The sequence below is a fragment of the Pithys albifrons genome, chromosome 19 (genome assembly GCF_047495875.1).
Source record: "Pithys albifrons albifrons isolate INPA30051 chromosome 19, PitAlb_v1, whole genome shotgun sequence".
NCBI lineage: Eukaryota > Metazoa > Chordata > Aves > Passeriformes > Thamnophilidae > Pithys > Pithys albifrons.
The window spans coordinates 12348622-12360334 of NC_092476.1; positions in this window are offsets into that span (position 1 = coordinate 12348622).

Consider the following 11713-nt stretch of genomic DNA (forward strand, 5'->3'; position numbering starts at 1 on the left):
GAGACTGTTGATACATTTCCTCAGGATGCAAAAGGAACTTTTCTGCAACATAAGAAGTTACTTCAGAAAATGTCACTAGAAGATTCTGCTGTGTATCCTGTTGGCAAATTCCATCACTCAGAAAATTCTCTGGTAATCCACTGGGCCATCTTAATCTTGAAAAGTCTAATTTTTACAGTGAGCAGATTTAGAGAATTTCCATACCAGTATATTTCCATTTACTGAAATCTACCCAGAAGTGGGATTTGTGCATCTGTCACAAATGAGTGCCAGCCAAGGAAGGTTTCACCTCATTGCTGTCTTTTTTAGGATACAGTTGCTGCTAGTGCTAATATTATGCACTTAATCCTGATTTTCCTTCCCTCCCCCCTGTGCCACTTGCTCTGTTTTTACTTTGTCTTACCCGGAGGCGTCTTAGCTTGCCCACCCCACTCCCTGTTCTGTAACAGGAGCTCCTCAGCTGCTTTGGTGGGTGACAAAAAGGGCATCCTGAATGTCACCTCCTTGGCCAGCTCTTCCGCTGGTGTTTACTGGGAACATGAGGAGTCTGAGTAACAGCACAACTCTGATACTCAGTTCTCACCCCAAATAAAAGCTTTCTGCTTTCCCTCTCCCTGTTCTGTTAGTTGGGCCGTGCCACTCTGGAGTCTCACTCACTGCCATTTTGGTGAAAGACACTGAGGAAGGTGTCCTTGTGAGGCAGAATGTATAATCACCAGTTAGAAAAACCCTTTTGGCAGAAGAAACAGAGCTTCAACTTCTCTGTCCACATCTCTGAAAGGATGGTCAGGATTAGGAAATAGAAGGCTATCAGCATATTGACACTGCCTGAAAATGTCATCAGTCCTCACTGGTGACCACAGAAAGGGAGTATCAGGAATTATCAAGATCAACTGAGAATAAACCAGAAATCATTGTACCAGGCCCACAGACCACCTGCTGTCTGCAGGTTCGGCCTATGCAGTTAGGAAGGGTACAGAGAGGGAGGATGGAATTGATGGGAGGCCTGCAGAGTCAAGCTGGGGTCTTTCACTTCGTGAAAGGAACGACCAGGTGGTGAGATTGTGTTCTTACATAATATTATAAATAGTACAGATGAAGTGAAATTAAGTTTTCACCAAGCATTCAGTGTACAGGAGATAGTAATCACAAAATGGTCACACCAAAATGGCTTTGCCTGTGCCAGAGCTCTGCAAGGCAGGATCCTCACTGCGAGAAGGCATCCTGGAGCAGTGGGCAGTGCTGCTCCCAGAGACCACAGCCACAGCTTTTCCCCAAATATCCTACCACCTGTGAGCTGTGAGATCTTCCTACACTTACCGATTCAAGCTCAGCCACTTTCTGCCTCCCGCTGTGGGAACAGGCTGGTCCAAGTGCTTGGATCAAAATTCCTGAAAAACCCCTTTGATAACAGGTAGCAATGCAAGGGGGAAGGAACATCACAATGTCTTTAATTAGGAAGCATCCTAGTGCTATAACACCCACCTGTATTTTGTCAAAGAACTGAAAGCAAAACTAGTGTTTGTGGTTTGCTGTACAAACCATTTCTTTTGTACTAGTGACGAGGCAGGACATTCTGGAGATTTTGAGGGAAAATATGCGAATTCCTCTGAAAATAAGTAACAGGTGCAGCAGATGAACAAACATCTTTGAATTTCTCAACACTAGGTCATATGTGGTTGCTATGAATGAGAGGAACCCAACTTCAGAGGCATGCCCAAGCACAGCTGCTTGTCACCAAGCCTGTCCACTGTGTGACAGTGTTAAGAAACCGTTGATAACACACCAAACATTGACATGTTTTTAAAAAATGAACGGATGAATATAAATTCTCTGTTATGGAATATCTACTGTGGTTTATGAGGGCTTGAAGACCAATCACCCAGCAAGCTGATTCACTGGAAGTAGGGCAGAGTAATCACCAGTAGGGACCTACCACGTGCAGGGCTGATTTCCTTTCACTTTGCCTGTGAAGTGTGTTCAGAGGAGCAGCACATCCATGCAGACATTCCTGGTGCCTCCCATGGTCCCAAGCACCTCTCAGTTGCTGATCAGACCATCAGGGACCCTGATCACCTGAGGAGGAGCTGAAGTAACCTGTCCCCAGGCACAGGAGAGACTGCAATTGCTGTAGGCACCTGTGCCTGCTCTCCAGGCCATCACCCCACAGCAGGAGGCTTCCTATTGCAGCAGAACTGAGCAGCTCTGAGCTCCAAACTCCCAGGGCTCACAGGCAGCGTGTGCAAGGGGATCCCTGTTGAAGGTCATGTCCGCTGTGTCCCGTGAGCATTACAGGCTCCATGTGGGGGTATAAGTAGGTGACTGAGACTTGAGAAGGCCAAAGGCTTAGGCTTCATATGGAGATAATAGGACTGTGCTTATGCTTCTGTGTCTCGTTACTGCCAGGGACACAGAGAATACATTGTTTTCAGCACAGTTTCCTGTGTGTAAGTTGGTGGATTCTTGGTCCAGTCACATGACGTTTTTCACCAACTTGAGGTGCTGTAGAAGGCATCATCACCTGGGTGGAATGTCATGTGGAGGGTGGGTGTCTGGGGAGATCGGGATGATGACAAACGTCTCGGATGTGAGCATCTGCCATTCACAGAATCAGAGGGATCACAGAAGGGTTTGGGTTGAAGGGACCTTTAAAGCCCATCTAGTCAAACCCCTTGCCATGGGACAGGACATCAGGTAATCGTATTTCTTTCAATGTTTTGTTACAGTCAGCAATACCCCACAGAGGTGATGTTAGCTGCTGTTCACTGTATCATACACTTACTTTCTGACAAATGGTATCTGGTGATTTAGAATGAGGAAATGTTTGTACAGATCCCTAAAGGCCTGTGGTGGGCCTGGGGAAATGCTTACCAGCATACAATACAATTACCACCGTGAATGTGTCCAGCCTGTGGTAACAAGAGGACACTCCTGTACTCTGCCTGCCCTGCAGCTCCTGACCTGGTGGAACTGCTTTCTGATGTGATAGGCTGCATTTTGCTGCCCCAGTGAGCTCCACAGCTCTCTTACTCTGTTCGAATGTCATGCTGCTCTTCAAGGACTGAAAGCAACCAAAGCCTCCTCTGCTGCTGAGGATGTTTCCAGATGGTGTACTAGAGAAGCAGTATTATGGAATTGGTGTGCTGGAGGGATTTGCTTTGGCAAGTTGCATGGAATTAACTGTTTCCATCAATGCAGAAGAATCAAAGATTCATGCCCAGTTGTCCACTTGAGAAATACTGTTTTTCAGGACCCCAGGATAATTTTGGCTTCTTAGCTGATGAAGTGAAGGCACAGATGCCTTCGCTGATTAGCTTTGAGCAATTGCCTGATTTGAATGATAGAGGGAACCTCTACATTAAAGCCATGGAGCTGCTGTTGTGAAGGGCCATCTGCAGGTCTTTAGTTCAGTCTCCCTCTTCAAGCACATCTGTTGTTGGCATTGGTCCCACTAGTCATGGCCTTGCTGAGCTAAGCTTTTCAGAGAGAGGCCCCACAACCTCTGTGGTAGCCTGTGCCATTTCTGCATTACCCAATATTCAAGAAATTTTTTAATGTCTAAGTGGAAACTTTCAAGCAACAATTTGTGGTCATCGCCCCTTGCTGCATTGTCTGCTGCTCATGAAAAAAGCTTGGCATATTGTCTTTGTAGCTGCCCCTCAAGCAAATTAGCCCTTTCCCCTCAAACTAACAATGCTCTCAAACTCCCTTCATAGCACAATTTTCCATTCCCTTGCCAGCTGTATGCTGGACCCTCTCCTTTTAGTTCACATCCCTCTGGAACTGGGAAGCGTAAAACTGGACAGACAATTTCAGATGAGGACTCAGCAGTGTCAAGCAGAATGGATAATAGTTTCCTATGATCCACTGACCACACTTTAGTACCACACAGTACTTGTTTCATCCTGGTTTTAGTTAGAACATGGTGCTAATAACACCGATGTGGGTTTGATCCCTGTAAGGGCCATTCACTTAATGCTTCACTCAATAATCCTTGTGGGTCCCTTCCCACTCAGAATATTGTGTGATTCTGTGACTCTGCAGTGAGAGCATTCATATTCATATCCACCAATGTCCTTCCTCTTGGAGGGCCCTCCCTCCTAGTTAGGGAAGCACAGAGCAGAGGGCTTGAGAGTAGCTCCCAGGGTTAAAGATTTTGGATTACCAGACTACAAGAAAAGATTCTTTTCTCTACTGCAAACCCTCCTGCCATACAGGCACATTCTTATATTTTCAGTTCTTGAGCTTGATAACTGTGAACAGGCAGGAGAGGGAGGTTCCCACGAGCCAACACACAACATCTGCAGGCACTTCCCCTTCCTCCCTCCAGCCTGGCTGCTGCCTGCCTAAAAGGTGCCTCCTCACTGCCTGTCTCCCAGCTAAACATTGGGATGGGGAGAAGAAAATACAGGTCTTCAGGTCTGGCATAAAGGGAGCAGCTGCCTTATAACTGTCTCCAGAAGGATCTATTTTCAGCATGACTGAGTCCTTTCTCCTCCAGGGGAATGTGCCTTCCAGAACAGCGCATGGCTGTGCAGGACACTCTGTGTCCAGACATGGATTTCAGGCTACCTCTTCCCCTGCATCTTGACTGGGTTTGCTTCTCATCCCAGTGAAGTCAAGGCCTGCAGAGATGGAAACAGTATTGACAGAAAATTAATGGCTCCCAGGAATCACTGCATCCTTTTTTTTCCCATTGAGGCACTTGCACTTCTTTCAACAGATTCCTTCCTGGACAGATTTCTCTTTGCTGTGCCTGGATATAGGAAACATGGCAAAGTTTTTCCTGAGGTAATGTTTTTGGATCTGCAAAATTAACTACAGTGAAATCTGGATCGTTCATTTCAGATTAGAGACTACTTCTTTGTAAGAAACCACTATATCAGTGTCACATAAATGATATCTGGGTGAGAGAGATCAGCTGTATAAATGAAACTTAATTGAAATTAAGCTTAGAATGTTGTCCAGACATGCTTATGACACCCAACCAAACACTTCACTTTTCGTGAGCTTTATGTCCTACACTACAACACTGAATTCTGGGTTATTTACCCAACCATTTTTTGCACTTTCTCTTGCCTCCTCTTCCAACCTCCACAAACTTATTCAGGTTACTTTCTCTTCTAAACATCCCCTGTGATTTCATATTCTACCTGTGTTCACAACACATGCTTTTACAGCTGGCATTGCTTTAGCTCTAATTTCATTCAAACAAGTATTTTAAAACATCAGCTGAAAACACTGAGGGAGAAGTTCTTATTTTCTGTGTTTAGTTAAAGCAAAAGAGGAAATAAGAAAATGGATCTGAATTTAGAGCTTTCAAGTGAAAGTCCTCAGTGTTTTAACATTTTATCTTCTTTTTATGGCTGTCTGAAAGAGTTTGTCTAATACCGGTTCTTCCAGAAGAGTTGCTAGAATAGCCTTGCTATTCAACCTGAATGGCACTGGACTATTTGACACTGAATTTTAACACTGAATTCAGTCAGGCCCTGGCTGGTCTCTGGCACCAGAATCGTTTCTGCCCTGCAGTACAACTGACAGATGAGCAACACACTCAGTGTCATCCAGAAATGCTGCTGGTGGGAGAAGTAGTACTATTTAATGTAAAGGTTTTAAGTGTTAGCTGAACTCTTTGCATAGGGCCACATCTCCATATACACCATATACACCACTTTGGAGAATTTTGCTAGATTTCAGTAATCCTTCAATCCTCAAATGATTAATACCAAACATCTTTCAGGGATTTCACTCTAAGGCACCAAGTAAAGCAAAACACACCCAAAATCACATTATGTTAGTGCTGGGTTTTTTACTAGTACTGAGTTACTCACACAGAGATACTAATGAAGACATAAGCCAATAGCTCTGGTGGGCATAGAAATTCCAGTTAGGGATCCACAGCAACAATAGTCTCTGAATTTCAGCCAGCATTGTGGATTTGCATATACCCACAGAAACCCTCGGCCAAAGTAGGACCTCCTCCAACATTCAATGCAGGGTTAAGTGGGACAGTATATCCTGCAGCCCCTCTACACCTTGGGCCATCAGGCAGCATTCCAAACATGCCTTGTAGGATGTGACTGTATTCAGTCTCCTGAGTTCCCTGTGTGAATCCTGCAGCATTCTTCTGAACACAAGGCTCCTTTCCCTCCTGAGGAGGGGACTGCCACCAGAGTGTGCCTGGCTGTCAGAGCTCAAGGGCTGCAGTCTTAGACTGGGGAGAATAGACTGGCAGAGAGTTACTTCCCTTTTGACTCTGTGGACAGGGTACCTGCACCTTCCCATTTCAGTGGAGTAGCTGCCATTTTTGTGCCAAGGAATGTACTGATTCTTTCTGGTGATAGGAAAGCTGCCAGATACACACCTTCAAGATAATGGTGCTAATTCTACAGTTCTCCTACTGAACAGGGTCACAAGATCCTACCCCTCAGCCCACAGGTTGCCTATTCCACATAGCTGTTGTGGCAGGATATTGAGAACAGCTTTATTCAGAATGGGCCAAAACCACTGCTGGAACTGGATTCTGCTGGCTGGTAGTCCTACCATCCAGATTCTTCTTCAAGGATCAAACAGAGACTAGTTTCATGGACTAGAATATCCCAATTTTTGAGACAGTGAAGGCCAAGTCTCTGCAGTAAATGTGAAATGGTTTGGTTTCTAAACCAGCATATATATTCTTGTTTCTGTGGGCACTCTGCTGAACCTACAGCCATCTCATCCTGTTTGCATCTAAAGCATGGAGTTTACTGGGGGAATGTAGAGGTACCTGTGCACTTGAGTTGCTTTGCTTTAATGTCTTTAGTTGGAAACCCACACATGATTTAGTTAACTCAGTTATCAAGATAAGTAAACACGGCAGTAAGATTTGAGTCTTTGTGATTCTACAGTTCTTGAGGCCCATTTAATATTGGTGTTTTCTCTGTCAAGGACAGTGTGCAGTTGAGTACTGGTGAGGTAAACCCCTGAGGTCAGTCTGGGCTCCAATAATGCAAAGCAAGTGCAGTGCTCTGAACTCAGAGAGGAACAACCCCAGGCACCAGGATATGCTGGGTGGTGACCACCTGGAAAGTGCCTGGGGGGCCTGGGGGACACAAGGCTGAACATGAGCCATGTTCACATCCTTTCTTTGAAGGAGGTGAATGGTGTCCTGGCTGCATTAAGAGGTGTATTGCCAGCAAATAGGTGGAGGTGATCCTTGCCTTTGATTCAGCACCAAGGCCCCACCTGGAGCGCTGTGTCCAGCGCTGGGCTCCTCAGTGTAAGAGATGCAGAGCTACTGGAGCGGTTCCAGCAAGGGCAAGTAGGATGAATGAGCGACTGGAGCATCTTTCTCCTAAGGAAAGGCTGAGAGGGCTGAGACTCCAGCCTGGAGAAGAGAAGGCTCAGGTGAATCTTATCCATGTATATAAATGCCTGAGGAGAAGGTACACGGAGGATGAATCCAGGTTCTTTTCAGCAGTGCCTGGTGACAAGACTAGAAGCAATGGGCACAGTTTGCCACACAGGAGTTTCCCTGTGAAAATTGGGAAACACTTTTTTCCTGTGAGAGCCACTGAGCACTGGCACAAGTTTCTCAGAGCTCTTGTGAAATCTCCATCTTTGGAGATATTCAAAACCCATCTGGATTAAAGTGTCTCCTTCATTGCTTTGTCCTGCTTCACAACCCTTTTCTGAGATTTGGACTATTTTCAAAAAAAGACTTTCTGTTTCTACCACTGGCCTATGGGGACTATGACACTGCATTCAATCTTCAAAGCACTGCTGAGTGATTGTAAACACCCAGAGACACCTCAACTCACTGAGCACCTTCCTGTTCAAACCAGACCTTCCCTCAGCCTGCCCAGAGCTGCCTGGCCATGTGCTGCACTCTTGTCCTTGACAAGGATGGGTCCACATCCTGCACAGCACCACAGCAGAAACCCAGAAGAGCTCCCTATTTACACTGCCTTTGTCAGTATTCACTGGGAAGGCAAAGATTTTTCAGTCCCCAAAGTCAGGTGTTGATCTAGCCTAGCACTCTCAGCTAAATTCTCCAGATAGAATATTAAACAGGGTCAAAGAATCCTTTATGTTGGAACAGCCCTTCAAGATCACTGAGTCCACCCTGTGCCTGATGCCCACCTTGTCACCCAGACCAGAGCACTGAGTGCCACAGCCAGGCGTTCCTTGGACACCTCCAGGGATGGGGACTCCAAACCTCCCTGGGCAGCCCCTTCCAATGTCTGACAGCCCTTTCAAGTGAAGAAAATCTTCCTGATGTCCAGCCTGAACCTTCCCTGGGGCAACTTCCAGCCATTTCCTTTTGTTCTCCTGACCCCCACCTGGCTCCCCTCTCCTGTCAGGGAGTTGCAGAGAGCAAGAAGGTCCCCCCTGAACCATCTTCTCTCCAGGTTGAGCCCCACTAGCTCTCTCAGCAGCTCCTGGTTCTCCAGATCCTATCCCAGCTCATTTCCCTTCTCTGGACATGCTCCAACCCCTCAATGTCTTTCTTGCAGTGAGACACCCAGAACTGGACACAGCACTGGAGGTGTGGCCTCACCAGTGCCCAGCCCAGTCACTTCCCTGCTCCTTCTGGCCACACTGTTTTTGTACAGGCTGGAATGACACCAGCCTTCTTGCCCACCTGGCACATCCTGGCTCATGTTCAGGGGCTGTTGACCAGAGCTCCCAGGTCCTTTCCTGCTGGGCAGCTTTCCAGACACTCTTTCTGCAGTCCATAGTGCTGAGAGGGGTTGTTGTGGCCAAAGAGCAGGACCTGGCACTTGGCTTTGTTGCACCTCACCCACTGATCCAGCCTGTCCAGATCCCTCTGAAGAGCCTTTCTGTTCTCCAGCAGGTCAACATTCCCACCAACCTTGGTGTCATCTGTGAACTTGTTGAGGGTGCCTTTGATCCACTTATCCAGATAATTGGTAAAGATATGAAACAGGACTGGGCCCAGTACTGAGTCCTGGGGAACCCCACTGGCCTGGCCCCAGCTGGACATAACCCCATGGCCCCCCCAGGCTCTGGGCCCAGCCATCAACCCATTTTTCACCCCATGTCCAAGCTATACCTGTCAGTTTGTCCAGGGGAATGCTGGAGCGATGGTGTCAAAGGCTTTATGGGAGTGCAGGTAGACACATCCACAGCCTTTCCCTCACCCACCAGGTGGGTCACCTGGTTATAGAAGATGACCATGTTGGTAAGGCAGGATCTACCTTTCTTAAAGCCAGGCTGGGCCTGGTCCTGTAGATGTCCTGTACATGCAGTGTGATCACACTCAAGATGATCTCTTCCATAACTTTCCTCAGCACCGAGTCAGGATGACAGGTCTGTAGTTCCCCAGATCCTCCTTCCAACCTTTCCTGTGGATGGGCATCACACTGGCACCTCCAGTCATCTGGGGCCTCCCCAGTGAGTCAGGACTGATGATAAATGATGGAGAATGGCAGGGCAAAATGGCACTCCCTCAGTGCTCTTGGGAGAATCCCATCTGGCCCCATGGACTTGTGAGTCAGCAGGTCACTAATTCCTCCTGGTTTGTGGGGAGTCCATTCTGCTCCTCATTCCTGTCTACAGCTCAGGGGGCTGTTTGCCCTGAGGAAAACCACTCCTTATTGAAAACTGAGGCAAAGAAGGCATTAAGTACCTCAGTCTAAATCTGACAGGACTTAAAACATCTCACATGACTGTGTGCTATTCCTCTCTCTGGCACTACCAGCAAATCCTCTTCCCCCCCTCTCCATCAGCATTGAATGGGCATGTTTGCCACCCTCGTGCTCAGGTAAAGACCACGGTGGTGCTTCAGATTGTACAAATGTCCAAGATATTTCTGATGAAATGGAAGTGCTGGGCTGAGGATGTATCAGGTAGACAGCATCTGGAACTGTATACTGAGATGATGTGTTTGTGTATATGTCCAATTATTTGTGTAAGTATGATTGCATAGAGGGATTTTCTACCAGTTGTAGATAAGGAAAAAAAAGCTGTGGAAGGCATTCCAAATCAGAGTTATCCTTCCTAGGGTTACAAGCATGAGAACATCTGAATAAACTAAGAAGTTGCCAGGAAAATCAGGAAGCATCTCTTGCTCACTGGCATGAACATGCAGATCAGAAGTTTCAGCAGGTATAACCCCTCACAAAGTTCACAGCAACATTTCTTGGAGAATCTCCCATTTATTTGCAATCTGAAGTGTGTGCAAAGAGGCACACTCTCTGTGTCCATATGTGTTTGTGTGTGCACACTCTTCCTGATATACCCAAAGCTGCCTCACACATCTGTCAGGTAGAGCCCAGCCTCTCCCTGCTGCAGTATTGGGCTGACCATCCTGCTCTGCCTGTCATCCTGCTCAGCCCTTACACATCTGCACTTCTGTCTTCAGGATTTTACCAACAAAACTGCCAAAAGGTTTTAATTATGCTAATTTACCTTTTAACATCCTGTTTTGTCTATTGTACAGCTGGGATAGCTGGGACAGACATACCAAGCAATCCACCCAGGGTCATACAGTGAGTCGGTGGGAAAGCCAGCAATAGAATCCATAAGTCCTGACTCCAAGTTCTCTAAGTGCTTTGACTAGTCCAGATTCCCTCCTTAACACCCTTGTGAGATTGTTTATAGGAGATGTATTCATATAGCCAGTAAGACATTAAAATTTTCTAATTATATCTAGTCATGTCAAATGACAATTATGCCCTTAGTTCAGTTTGCCAGACAATGCTTTACCAAAGAAGGTTTGCCAAAAATGTTTTGACCGAAGAAAGAGGAGGCATCTGTAGCATCTGCAGATGAGATGGTATAAATCGTCCCCACAACACGTCTGCCCTGGCTCCAGGGAAAGCTCCAAGGTAAGTGTGGGGGGGTCTGCAGGCTGGCAGGAAGGATGTGCCACAACATTCCTGCTGCCTCCTGTCTCCTGTCCTGGAGGGGACTCCAGTATAAACCTGCTCTCAGACACCTGTGTGTTTTCACTCTGGATTTCTGTGCAGCAGCAATTAGGAAACTGCCATTTCTGTTTTACAGCACTAACCAGCTGCCAGCCTGCAAGCCACCCATCTGGTGTCACAGAAGGTAAGAACCTGATTTACTGATTCTTGGAGGGCAGAGACAGATCCCTTTGGGTGGGGGTGCTGGCAGGCTCACCGGTTCACCCCAGGCACAAACCTGGTGAGGTTGCAGAAGAAAGCCAGGGGCAGGGGGTGCCAAGGCTGTGTTTGAAGCCTCTGACCACTGATGACACAACAGAAAATGCCCATGACATTCTTCACTTCTGCTTAATTGACCTTACAGAAATGAAGGTGTGCTGTGCTGCTTTCCCATCTTTGCTATGGCAGCAGGAGAACATGACTAGATAAGCACAGCGGGAAAAAGTGCAAAATCCTGTATTGAACCAAAGAATATATTAATTAATAAACCGTTTGAGCAAAGCGACTTTCTAATCACCTCTGTAAACTGCCAGAACTCTTAGATACCCATTTTCTCACTCCAGATAAAAAATATATTTATTACCTAATGAATAAAGAGGGAATAAATTCTACTAATGTAGGTAGAGCATTTTCAAGTGCACTTGGCTAAATTTAGGCAAATATATGTTTAAAAAATTATCTGAGGAAGTACCACTTTTTTTCTTTCCAACATTTGAGAACTCACCTGTTCCTAGATTTTTTCAGTAAATATTTATTTTGGATCTTAATACAGCTTTGGCAATTCCAATTTCAATCCTTGAATT